At 29.4% G+C, this 14,697-nt stretch overlaps 1 pseudogene; it reads right to left on the bottom strand.

Moving 5' to 3' along the window:
* Nucleotides 1-9,541: 9,541 nt before the first annotated feature.
* LOC137811571 (small nucleolar RNA R71) lies at nt 9,542-9,647 on the bottom strand (annotated as a pseudogene).
* Nucleotides 9,648-14,697: the final 5,050 nt, after the last annotated feature.

Below are 14,697 nucleotides of genomic sequence, written 5' to 3'. Positions count from 1 at the left end.
TTATTTTGTCATTTTATTATTATCTTGGACACTCTTGTCTTTCCCTTTTTTTTGGTACTCACTTTTATTTTTTTTAATTCTATTATCTAAAAATCAAATGTAACTTCCTTCAAAAACATCTCACTCCCCTTCTTAATCTCCTTTATCTTCACTCTTCTAATAATCAATTCTACAATTACAATATATTGTTGCATTCATTCTGCTTATATTATTAGGTAAATTCCTACACCTTAGAACCTACTATATCCATCCCATTTTTTAAAAAATTACCATTCATTTCATTAAAAAATACATTTTAAAAAAAAAATCGAAATAGAATTAAAAAAAATGGATAAAAATAAATTGTATATTATGTGTTGTAGTTTTTTTTAATAAACAGAAATACACATATGGTAGTGATAAAAATAAAAAATGTGAATATATAATAATGATAAAAATAAAAAAAATGCAAATACACATGTTAATATTTAAAAAATACAAATACACATAAGTTTACGATAAATTAAAATATTACAGTATGAATTTGTAGTTCATTTTAATAAATACAAATACACATATGATAATGATAAAACTAAAAAATACAGATATACAATTCGATATTTGAAAAATGCAGAAACACATAAATTTACGATGAATTAGAATGTTTGAGCATGAATTTATAATTCATTTTAATAAATACAAATACATATATAATAATGATAAAAATAAAAAAATGGATATATAATAATAAATAAATAAATAATTTGGATACATAATAAAAAATAAAGATATACATTTATATGTTGGAGATCCCACATCGACTAGAGATTAGACCTTTTCATTGTATATAAATGGGTGCAAACTTCAACCTTATGAGTCAGTTTTATGGGGTTGAGTTAGGCTTAAAGTTCACTTCTTAATATTATAAAAAACATTAAAAAAAAAATTAGATACAAAATAATGGTAAATATAAAAAATTGGATACATATTTTTTGTCAAATAAAAAAAATGTAATTATTTATATTTTTATTTCAAAATAATTAAATAACTTCTCTTTTTAAAATTAACGATTAATAATAAATTAAGGGAGTTCCTTTTTTTTCTACACATTTTTTTCTAATTTTATCATTTATAATATTAAAATATAAGAAATTTAACAATTATATGTTTTAAATTGAAATTTTGAATTTTAAAAAATTTATAATACTTGGAATTTGAAAAAAAAAACAAAGAATCTAATTTTTTTACAATTTCACCCTTTAATTAACTTTTTTTTAATTCAAATAATTCTTTCCAATAAAAATCCATATTCACAATAAAAAAATTACATAAAAAAAATATTTATTTTATATTCATTTTCAATAAAATTATTTTATAATTTCATAATATATTTTTATTTCAATAGTTATTATAATAATAGTCGTGTTTTGTGAAAGAAAAAGTGTAGTTATTCATCTTTTAAAAAATAATTTATTTATTTATGAATAAAATAATAATTAAACAATTATTTTTATTTGAAGTTAATTAATTAAAAACTCTTTTTAGAAATAGCTGTTACATATATAATAATTTTTACTTTTATTTTTATAATTTAATAAATATCAAACTATTTACTTCTTATTAATTGTAGGTATACTCTAATTGTAACTCTAATTGTAACAATGTAAGAAAAAAAAGTAGGGATAGCAAAGCGGGGCAAGTCGCGCAGGCCGGCCTGCGGTCCACTGGTAAAAAATGCGAGGCAGATTCATCTTTTTAACCCGCTAATCTGCATGAGTCTGTTCTGCATAACTCGCGGGCCAGCAGCGTGGTAGCGCGGGCTGGCCCGCAAGCTCGCAAACCAAAAAAAAATATTAACTTTGGCAGCAGTGGAGTAAATGTTTTGTTTTTCTTCCTTTTTCATTTTGGGGTAGAAAATTAGAAGGGTCATTGGAGTTATAATTTCCTTAAGACTCCTTTTTGGTCTATTTTTGGGATGAGAAAATATAGATGATATTTTTCATGTAATTTGGAATAATATAATAGTGGATATGTTAGGTAGTGGGTAAGTCAAGAATATTGGAAGGTTGATACTTGAATTATGTAACATTCAATTAATGTTTATTGTTGTATTAATCCTAATGCCTTTGTTTTTTATGACAATATTTCAAGAGAAAAGTAAAAAAAAAAAAAAAAATCATTGAATTTCTAAAAATGATTTAATGTGGGTTGGCCCGACGCCCTTATGCGGGGCGGGACGGGAAGTCTAGCCCGCACTAACTTTGCGGGGCGGGCCTATGCAGGACAGGATGACCCGCTTTTCCATCCCTAAAAAATAGCCACACCCCCCCTCCCCACACACACACGATCATTTTTTATTCTTTTTTCTTTCTCTCTATCTCTACCAACTTCTCTTCTTTCTCTTCTCTTTTAATTTTTTTTTTCCAATTTTCATCTATTTAGAATTTGATCACACCATGATGTAGCTGAGGAGTTAAGGAAAATTTCTACCCGATCAGATTTTCAAACCAAGTAAGTTCATTTTTACTCTAAAGATCATTTATTCTCAATTTTTCCTTACAATTTAGTTATCAATTTTGGTGGGATCAGTTGAGAAGAGTAATCCTGTCAACTTATTCCACTATATACTGAATTTTTGTTCTGTTTGGATAACTTGCATTAGGCCCTTATATCTTGAAGCTTATCCAAACTAAGGGAATAAAATTCTAGAGGTTGTTTGGAAAGCAAGCAATTAAGGTAAGGGAATCTAACTTTAATTTTCAATAGTACCCTAGGCTAGAAGATCTGAAGGTGCAGGGGATATGGTCCCAAGTTTCAATACCTCTTGCAGGAATGTTATTTGATAAAATTGTTTGATTTTATGTTGTGTGAACATGTATAAATATTAGAATTTGATATTATTGAAGTTAAATATTGTTTCTTATGTTTGAAAGGTTCTTAGATGTTATGAAGTTTTAAATGTTATGTGATTGAATGATATGTATTATATATGAATGATGAAAATTGTATGAAATTGATGTCATACATTTGGGACAATATATAAGTTAATGTTTGAGACAATATATAAGTTAATGTTTGATGGTACATTAAGTATGAAAAGTGTATGTTTAACAGAGATCCTCTAACTTCATTGATAATCTAAGTCATATAGACTAAGATATCAAATGGTGAGAAGTTGATGAGAGAGTTCATACACATCGGGTCCCACTGAAGATACTCGGTATTAAATGTTTGAACTTATCCTGATCCTTAATGTATGGATCAGATGTTAGTCTTTGGTAGGGACATACTTAATGAGTCTTCCGATAGACGATGGATTCATGTGTAGTCAGTGTGATTGAAACAAAATCAAACTACTATGGATTGAAATGAAATCGAGTGATTGTGGTTGAAAATAGATTCATTCTATTTCTATAAGTCATAATCTTTTAATAGGAATATTTTGAAATACTCCAAGTTTATCCGAAAATCAGTAGAACTTGTATTGTCATAGTTAGAAGTATTTTTGGAATGTTACACTAACATGAACAAAAATTATTGTTCGATCATTTAATTGAGAAAGAATTTATTGTTATATGTATAAAGTAAAATTTGTAATGACATTTTTAAATTTACGTCATATATTAATTTAAAAAAAATATAATTATTATAAGCTTATAATATAATATCTATAATAAAGAAAACATAAAGAGATTTTTAAAATATTTACAAAATGCACACAGGTGCAACTGTATTTTCACTAGTAATTCATTAATTAAAGAAATTATAAATAGAGTTACTTTTATTTTTATCGTTATACATTCATCAAGTATTTCTATAAAATATTAGTGAAAATATTTGTAAACATTTTTTAAAACTATTACATGACCTACTTTTAGCATCTAATAAATTTTTATAGCAAAACTTTTTTCAAAAAGTGATTTATTAACTTGTCCCCAGTTTTTAAAACTAACTCATTTATCTCAAATGTAACATTAATACATGTTAAAAAGTTGTAAAATGGAGAAATAGAAAACTAGAAAGAGGAAGATGAAAAATAAATGAGATTTAAGAGAAACTAGTGTAAAGAGAGAAAAAGATTAACGAGTTAAAAAAAGGTGATTTCGAAATTAGAAAAACGAATCGGAAACTACCATTGACCAAGTGAATTTTAGCATGAAATATATTTTATTTTAAATTAAGAGTTAGTATTAATCATATTAACTCTAATTAAAAGTATAATTATGCTTTAAAAATATATGAATTAGTATCGGTCAGACCAATTTTTACTATAATATATATTAAAATTTTAAAATTGAAAAATAGGCTAAAATGAAAACAATTATAATTTTGGTTTTTTGACCATGATGGGTTATTTTTTTTTTTTGCTTTTTACCAAAATGGGGTCCGTTTATAAAAAATACAAATTTCGGCAAGTCGTGTCAATTTGACACGACTTCATATGCACAAATCGTCCCAATTAGGCACGGCTTTTGTCTTGTCATTCTGAAGTCGTGCCAACTTGGCATGACTTCTGCCATGTCATATTTTTATTTTATTTTATTGTTTATATATTGGGTAGTAAGTTATGTAATGTTAAAAATTAATTTGATACATAATTTTCTAAGAGTGTTAGTTTTAAGGAACAAAAAATTGGATAATCGTGTATGGATCATGTTTGACAGTAATGTAATACAATAACTTGATTATTTGATTAATTAAAAAATGAAGAAAATTGTTATTGAATTTGAAAATAAATAGAAAAATGAAAATTTATTGTATTTGGAAAATAAATAGAGAATTATTGTTGTGAATTTGCAAAATAAATAACTTGAGAAGTAATGATTTTACAAAACACGTAATGATGAGAAGAGATTAATTAGAACTAAACAAATTAGTAAGATTCATTACAAGATATAAAATAAAAATATAAAGTTGAACTAGAAGTAAATTATTCCAATTTTTTGTTCCTTAAAACTAACACTCTTAGAAAATTATGTATCAAATTAATTTTTAATATTACATAACTTACTACCCAATATATAAACAATAAATAAATAAAATTATGACGTGGCAGAAGTCGTGCCAAGTTGGCACGACTTCAGTATGACAAGGCAGAAGTCGTGCCTAATTGGGACGATTTGTGCATATGAAGTCATGCCGAATTGGCACGACTTGCCTAAATTTGTAATTTTTTTTAAACGGGACCCATTTTGGTAAAAAGCAAAAAAAAAAATAACCCCATGATGGTCAAAAAACCTATAATTTTTCGTTCAGGTGAAATTAGCATTGACCTAATTGATCTTTAATTATAAAATATATTTAAATTTTAAAGCTTTGATCAAAGATATTATAAACAATTTTAATAATAAAATATATTTAATTTAAAATTCAAGTTAATGTTAATTAGATTTACTGAAATGCTTTTTTTTTTAATTTATAGTTTGTATTGGATAGGAGTTGAGTGTGGTTGGCTCGACTTTGGGTCTAAAAGTGGGTCATGGGCTCAACCCAATTTCGTTGGTAAGTCCAGTGAAAAATAAATAAAATAGAGAAAATAATAAGTTTGATAATATATTAATATAAAACTGTTATTTAAATATATATGTTGAATATATGTGCATAGTTGTTAGTTAAATATATGCATGAAGTTGTTAAATAAGTAGAGAGCACCCAATAATAAATGTACACGAGATTCTTTTCTGTTGTTAGCACCGTGAGTAAAGGTGCTCGTAGACAAAATATTGTCCTGTTGTTATCACCCAAACATGAAAGGTGCATGTGATCAAGTGGTTTTCTGTTGTTATTTTATGCTTTCAGTAGAGATTATATGTTAGAATTGTAGGCCTTAAACAACAGGGCGGTAATTTGTTTTTAAAACATTTTCGCAAACTTTGAAGGTGTGGATATTAAATAAAGAGTGTGAATGTACAAAATAAAGTCACATTGTCCATGTGACTTAAGGAGATGGTGTAGGAGTACTTTAGGAGGTGCCAAAATAGAAAATATGTCACACCTTCCTCATGACTCTAGTTTAGGCGCCAAACTTGATTTGAATTAGGAGGGAAAATCTGAATTTGTTTCATTTTCATTTCATCCCTCTAAAGCTATAAATAGAGGTGCTTGGTCATCGTAAACACAAGTTGAAAGTTGAATTTTAAGTAAAGAAACTCTACTCAAATTGAGAGACCTTTGTGAGATTTGATCTCCTTCCTAGTCTTATCTTGTGTGCTTTTGGAGGGCTAGAAGTGGTGGCAATCACACACTCATCTTGGAGCTTTCACCACCAAGTGGAGTGTTCCTCTCCAACTCCATTTCATTCAAATCTTCATCCAATTAAGTTCTTCCTTTCATCTCCATTTTCCATGTTTTAGCAATTTTCAATCGGTAGCTTTATTCCTATGCTTTGTTCTTCTATTCTAATCGGTTCAATTTGTTCCATTGATGATTTCATTCGGTAGAACTTATTCCTTGTTCAATTTTGTTCGGTTTAAGCTAATTTTATGCTTTAATTGTGTTCTTGTGTTGTTCTTGTCCAATTCTGCCTTATATTTGTGTATAAGGACATGTCACTCATGATTCTTATGAGTATGGCTCTTCATTTAGATGGCATTTTCCTCCATTGAATTGTCCTTAAGCCTCCTTAATGTGTTGTTTCTTGTCTTGTGTCAATCCAACTCATATCAGGAATCAAGTTAGCCAAGAAACAAATTTATTTTAATATGTTTCCATAAATTCAACCGATTTTTTTATGCGATTCAACCGGTTGTTTTTATCAGCAGTCAATAAAAACAATTCAAAACAGATTTAAATGAGAGTAAGGATAGAAAGAATCACACAGCAAATTTATATTGGTTCACTCTTATACCCTGAGCTACATCTAGTCCCCAGAAACCACTGGGTATTCCACTAAGCAATCAACAAACTTGATTACAAACCATGCACCAAAGTGGTGATCTTGAACCCTTCAATAACACACACCTCCTTTGGCAAACACCACACTACAGATCACAGAACACCCTCTGGATCTGCACACAACACGTTTTCATAATTACAGTATTCAAGAGAGAATAATAATTTATCACACCAGATACAAATTTGAATTCTAAAGATACAAAACAGTCCTATTCGAATCATAGCAAAATTCAAAACTTAAGTCAAATCTTGGAGAAAACTAATTTGAAAGGTTTTAATATGATATTTAACTACCAGGAGCATAAAACAGATTATATAAACTCCAAAAAGTTGTTAAAAACATTTAAAGCATGAGCCAAATCAGTTTTGAATCAATTAAAACAGATATACCAAACTTAACAAATTTTGTTAAGGATTTTTAAAAAACAATCGGTTGAAGTGTCGAAACAACCGATTGAATTTGTTTGACAACAAGGTCAACCAATTTCAAGCTTTGTCAAAACCTGTTTCAAAAACACTAAGTGTAAATCAACCGGTTGAAACAATAAAACAATTGGTTGTTTTCCACTTCTTTGTAAAACACTCTTTTTCAAAAGGATTTGATTTAAACCAACTTTGGATCCTAACTAAGAGTGGATTTACAAATTCAAACTACCCAAAACCCACACACACAAGCAGCAGCAAGGCCTTCAACCAATCTTCATGGATTTGGAGACATCAAAGCTTATCTTCAACATTATATTCTCGTGAGTGAAAGCTGTTAGAGGTATAACTATAAAAGGGGCTTGAGACCTCCGATAAAGGTATGTTATTTCTGAGAACTAGTGACTGAAATTGATTATTATTTTGTATGTTCTCACTGACTTGATCGTCAGAGTGTGACCAACAGGTACAGCCCCATCTGCCTCAATGGAGCGTTGTTCCAATGCGCCAAGAGGAGAAAAACTAGAAGCAGAGCTTGTCCATCCAGTCAACCTAAGGTCAACTGGCGAGAACATAGTTCAAGTTTAGACTTGATATAACTAATATTATTAGTGTTTGTACTAAATTTATTTCTTATTTTATATCAACTTTCTGCTCCCTCTTTCTACTTTATTTTATATTTATTATATAAACACTAATTTCTCCACTAGTAAATACATAACTCTATACCCAATTTATACTTCATTAAATATTTTAAACTGTTTTTCACCAATCCATAGGTAAATAGCATAAATATTATTATTAACAATCTGCTACCAGGTCCAATTAAAAACATATAACTTATAACAATTATATTAAAAAAAATATTATAATAATAATAATTGTAGAAAATGGAAGCTTTGATGATCCAAATCTGTGTTGAAGAGTTGATGCTTTGCTATTTTGGTTGGGGATTAGTTCTAGGGTATTTAGAATTCTTGTAAAGATCATTCTTAGTCCTATGCACAAGCTAGATCAATCTGTTTTAAAAGAGAAAAAAAATTCTAAGGAAAGAGAAAAACAACTGGTTGAAATCACGATATAATCGGTTGTTTTACACTTAGATTATTTGAAGGTTTTCAAAACTGTTTTTGACTTGGTTGACTAACTGTTATAACCAATTCAACCGGTTAAAACGACATTTCAACCGGTTGATTGTCACATTTCCTAATAGCTTTTCAAAAACCTGTTAAATTTGTTTTTAGTTGAATTAAAATTGATTTGGCTCGTGATTAACTACCTAGAACGACTAGTTTTAAGAGCTATAAATATGGTTTCTCTTTGTATTCAAAGAGACATAGAAAGTGAGATTGAATTTTTTTTAGAAGATATTTGATACAAAAGTTTTGCAAGATTGCTAAGTAGTTGTGCATTGGTTCAAGATCTGATCTTAGGAGCTCTGTGATTCCTAAATTACCAGGTGTAATATGTTCCTTTCTGATTCTTGTAATAGTTCTTTTCTATACTTGTAAAAGGTGGGTAAACCTGTACGGTCAGAGGGTGTTCTGACTAAGGTTATGTGAAAGGCAAGGAGGGTGAGTGTTCTTGTGGTATCAAGATCACCTCTTTGTGGTGTTGTATTTTGTAATTTGTGATTGATTGCTAGTGGAAAACTTAGTGGTTATTCTAGGGACTAGATGTAGCTCAGGGTTGAGTGAACCAATATAAATTGATTGTGTAATCTCTCTATCTCACACACTTATTATAAACTGTTTGATTTGAATTTGTATTGTTGCTGCTATAAACAATCGGTTAAAACAAAGTTTCAACCAATTGATTTTCTGCAATATTTCTTTGATAGTTCGGCTTCCTTGATTGCTTCTTTTGTGATTGTTCATAAAACTTCATTTCTATCCAATCTTATGTCATGTATCAAGGGCCAATGCATTTTTCTAGTATTGTAATATCTGCTACCGCCAAGGCCTTGGAAATAAATATCGATTTTCTCACTCTCATCGGTGCCTATCAATTCACAGCAATGGATAATGAGGACCCATATTCACATTTGTCTATATTTTATGAATTGGTGGGAACAATGGGCTTTCAATCAGGTGATCTTGAAAATGTCTATATGCGCTTGTTTTCTTTTTCATTGGCAGGAAAGGCTAAGGGATGACTCAAATCACTTCCAAATCAGAGCCTCACTAGCTGGGGGATGTAGAGGAAAAAAATTTGCAAAGATTTTTTCCAATTTCTCGCTACATCAAAGCAAAGTCTGAAATTTCTATCTTCAGACAAGGAGCAAATGAAGTCTTCCGTGAGACATGGGAAATATTTAAAATGATGCTTAGAAAATGCCCAAATCATAGGTTTGAAGATATTACTCAACTGAGCATATTTCTCACTGGTCTCAGATTTGACACAAAGATGCTCTTAGATGCTGCAGCTGGCAACACAATGATTGCTCTTGATGTAGGACAAGCGACAAGGATTATTGATGCATTGGCATCAACTGATTATCAAGCTCAACATGGTGGACAAGGTCTTCAGAATAAAGGGTTGTTAGAAGATGCACTCTTGGCTAAAAATAAAATTCTGACATAGTAGATTGAGCAACTAACCGCACAAATGGCTAAATTGCCCTAACAATTATATGTTGTCCATTTATCTCAAAGCTAGAGTCAACCAATCAAGTGTGATTTTTGTGGAGGTGATCATCCTAATGGCCACTGTTTTTATCAGAACTATTCACCTGAAGCTGAGGATCCATCCGTTCTTGAAAGAATGAGTAAAGTTGAAGACGTCCTAGCAAAGATTGTGAGCGCACAGGAAAAGAGCATGGCCACGATTAGGAGTATAGAGATTCAACTTGGGACAAATGGCCAAACAAATTGCACAAATTTCAAAGGGACTAAGTGACAAATTCTCAGCCAACATCATCACTAACCCAAAAGAACATTGCAATAATGTAGTGACTGGAAAGGAAGAAAAAGATGAGACGGAGGGGAAGAAAGATGAGAAAGAAAGAGAAAACAAAAGAAGTGAGGAGGAAAAAATAAAGAAAAAAAAGTGAAAATAAGAAGAGAAGTGTTCGTGAAAAATATTTATCATATCCTCATTCTCTTTCTAAAAAAGAGAAGTATAAATTTTTTTTTGACAATTTGCTCCCTAAAAATTATTTTGCGGGAAATTTGAAGCAAGATTCAACACTATGGAGATTTTGAAAGAACATGAGCTATATTGAAGAGAGAAATATAAAGCTGAAGAATAGATACAGTGTCATTATTCAAAAAGACTTGCCTTAAAATTCCAAGGACCTAGGGACTTTTAACCTTCCCGTGTCTATAGGTGTTTTATTTGTGGATAATGCTTTACTGAATTTGGGGGCAAGCGTAAATATAATTTCTTTGGCAATGCTGAAGAAAAAGGTGATTTGGAGATTAAACCCACCAAAACGACTTTAAAGTTAGCTGATCAAGTAACCAAGTATCCATATGGTGTGGTTAAAGATGTACTTGTCGTCAAGGTGGATAAATTCACATTCCCTATAAATTTTGTTATGATGGACATGAAAGAAGATGAGGAGGTTCCCTTGATACTTGAAAGACCCTTTATGAAGACTGCTAGAATTATAGTTGATGTTGTCAAAGGAGAACTTCAACTTAAAGCTCAAAATGAGGAGGTAACTTTTCATCTTTTTTATGGTCTTAAAAATTTTAAGGCGGAAGAATGCGTACAGAAGGATGCAACAAAGGGAGTTTTTCACCTTGAAATAAACAGGCATCTGCTTACTAGGAGGCAACTCAATCCACATTTTAGTTTTATGTTGTTTTGTTATTTTTGTTTTGATTTCACCTTTCAAAAATAATGTTTTCTTGCAGGGATTCTCGTCCAGGCGAGTCAACTCTCGCTTGAGCAAGTTTAACGTTGAAAAATAGAGTTTTCGTGCAGGGAATTTCGATCAGGCGAGTTTGGCGTCGAAATTTCTCACTCATGCTAGAATTTTTTTTTGCAAAAAAAGTAATTTTAAAAAAATAATTATTTTTTTTTCAAAAGGTAACACCTTCCCTATATGTCTCCTAATGAGTTGCAGGTTATGTATTTTGGTCTGGAGACTGGTTCTATTATTCAGAGAGGCAGATACAACAAACAGAGAAAGACTATGAAGATTTTAACAAAGAGCTGGATGACTTCTTAGGAAGAGAGGATTGAACAAAAATATGGTTTTATCTTTTTAATTCTCTTTTCTATTCATTTATTTGAATTTTGTTTTATTTTTCTATTTAGTTTTTTTTTATTCAATTATTTTGTTTATTTGCTTAGTTTGTTTATTTGCTTATTTGGTAGTTTGAATAAATTTGTTGTTTTGTTAGTTTCATGTCTTGAATTATTTTTCTTGAATAAATTTCAGTTTTAATTTATTTGTTTTCTAGTTTTATTTTCTCTCAAATAAAAAAGAACTAGAATATTAATTTTGAATTGTGAAAAAAAAAGGAATTTGTGTTTAAATATTAGATATTGAGATGAATTAGACACATGTTAGAAAAGAAAATATGATTGAATCATATTCAAATATAGTTGAAATGGTGATACATGGAAATTTAACAATATGATTGATTAGGACAGAGAATGACAAAACAAAAAGGAATGAGGCCAATTAAACCAAGTGAGTGTGTGATCCTTAAACAGTTTTGAGAGTTTTACTGATTTATTGAGAGTTGTGGTTGCTTAATTTTTATTTTTGTTACATATCATAAAAGAGCATGAAGATGATTGAGGGATTTGTTTGTGTTAATTAGGAACCCAGAGCCAAATCGTCAACCTTTATCTTATTATAATTTCATTTTTTTTATATCCCCTTTGGGCCAAAAGTTTTTGTTATTATTGCATCCTAACCTTTGATGATATATTTTTCTACCCTTTAGCATGTTTAAGGAAGGAGAACATAGATGCAATACATATAGAAAATGGAATGGTTGGTTCTGATTGTTGAAAGTCAAAAAGTTGAAAATAGGAAAAATCTATTCCTATTGATGAAAAAAAATGTGTTGAAAATCAAAAAACAGTAGAAAGAAAAATGAGAAAAAGTGTGATCTCGAAAGAAAGTGGTGATTAGATAACATTAATGTTCTCTATAATTGAATTGTAGGCATGTTTTTCTTCTTTAAGATGTGCATTTTGTTATCTAAGAAAAACCAATATTTTTTGGAAGCCCAACCTCATTACAACCCTGGAAAAGACCTCAAGATTCATGTTTATAATATATTTGTGATTTGAAGATGAAATGAAAAGCAACTGTGATTTGTTATGATTCAGCGAAAATAGAGAGAAATACTTTCCTGTGAGCATATGAGAAGATATTCCTTGATGAATTGTCATTTATTTGTTTTGATTTGATCCTAGAAGTTGATTGTATCTATATTTTTCTATATTTAAATTTGGAAGCATCATAAGTTTCTAATTTGATATGTTGTTTAGTGAATTAAGTTGTTTGATATTTAAATTCAAATATATTCATTTACTTTGCTTGAGGAGGACAAACAAGATTCTAAGTTGGGGAGAGTGACAAGTGCCTAATTTCAGTAATATTTCATATTAAAATATAGGCACTTATGAGGATTTATTGTTAATTTACATATAAAATAATCCCTAATTTATGAATTTATACCTTTTTACATTTTTTATGATCTTTACTTGAATAAGAGCATTTTATTCCCAAATTTGGTGTTAATTACAGGCTTCTATGGAGAATTGAAGATTTGGAGTAAAGGAGAATGATTTGAGCTAAAAAAAAAAAGCTAGAAGGTCCCATAATAGAAAAAAGCGCTGAAAAAACCAATTTCGCAACAGGAGTATCTCGCTTGAGTGAGAATGCTCTAGGACTACTTTCAGAACTCGACGCCTTTCTCGCTCAAGCGACGAGAATGCGTCAGACAAATTGGGCTTTTTTATGTTTTATCACTTAGCCCATCATCGCGACACATGAAGCGACCTAACCCTAGAAAATTATGTTAAATAGAGGGCTAAAGGCTCAACCTTAGTGTACCAGATTGAGAGGAAAACACCATAGAGTGAATTGTAACCCAATTGGGAGAATGGAAGGTGCTAGAAGTATGCGTGACTAATTCTACCCTTTGGGGATTAGGAGTAATATGCTTAAACTTTTATGTTTGGAAGGTGATATTTATATATTATTATATTCAGTTCTTGATTAATTATTGAGATTGTTGTTTTACTTCTAAATTGTTGTGACAAATTGAGAATTTTAAATCTGACTTGAAAGTGATTTTAGGATTCTGACCTAAACAATAATACTTAACATATTTGAGTGTTAGGAATAGACTTCAAATGTTAATTGCCATTTACGTCTGACCTTGATTCTAAGTTGTTCTTGTGTTCTTATAATTATGCGAGGGATCGATAGTTAGGGAACATTCTTAAGGATTTTATATGTTAGGAATCAATATAAATGACTTTTATACGTGCATCAATTTCAATCAAAGAACTTAATATTAACATGCTAATCAAAATACATGAGTGTGAGAGAGATGAAACATAATCCCTATTTTTCCAACTTGAAGCAACTAATTTTTATATGTTTTCTTATTGATCATTACCAACACAATGACTTCAACACACTTGTTAATTATTTTGTTTGTTTTATATTTAACGATCATTGTACTCGATAATTCACTATTCCTTGTGAGATCGATATCCGTCCTTAGTAACAATTATTATTTCTGACAACGCAGTTCACTTGTCATAATAAGTCATCATCTATAAATCAGTATCCGTGTAATAAATCAATAGATAAATTTGAATTATTTTATAATTCATTCTCACTTATAATAGAAATCCCTATATTGGTAATTGATGATAATTTCTGTTACAGTATAGCGGGTTGTACGCTTGATAAATTTTTGTACTAGTTTGTAGCATTTTTTATATATTACTTCAAATGACATTTTTAGAGTCCTATTTGATAAAACTAATTGAGAGTTCAAAAGTTTTAAAAACTAAAAAAATAGTTAGTAAAAGTTGTTGACTACTTTATTAAATTATAAATGTTTTGATAAAATTCTCTGCTTAGAAAGATGTACTGTATGGACACTAGCATATGATATTTTTATATGTTTTTATTAATAAAATAAATTTAGACTAATTATAATTTGTTTGTTTAATTAATTTCAAAGTCTTGTAATTTTAATTTTTAGATAAAAATCAAATTTACAATAATAAAAAATTATCATACATTTCAAACTATGCCCTAATTTTATTATTTATTAATTAATATAATAGTTCAAAGTATATTAACATATAATATTTAATTAATATAATTAATAATGTAAATAGTGTAACGATTAAAATAAGTCCCGTAAGCAAACAATAAAAAATAACCGCGATTTTATGCAAGAAATGATA

This window comes from Phaseolus vulgaris, chromosome 11 (genome assembly GCF_000499845.2).
Source record: "Phaseolus vulgaris cultivar G19833 chromosome 11, P. vulgaris v2.0, whole genome shotgun sequence".
In the NCBI taxonomy this organism is placed as follows: Eukaryota; Viridiplantae; Streptophyta; class Magnoliopsida; order Fabales; family Fabaceae; genus Phaseolus; species Phaseolus vulgaris.
The sequence above is the reverse complement of the archived record's forward strand: the minus strand, read 5'-3'. Positions and strand labels throughout refer to the sequence as shown.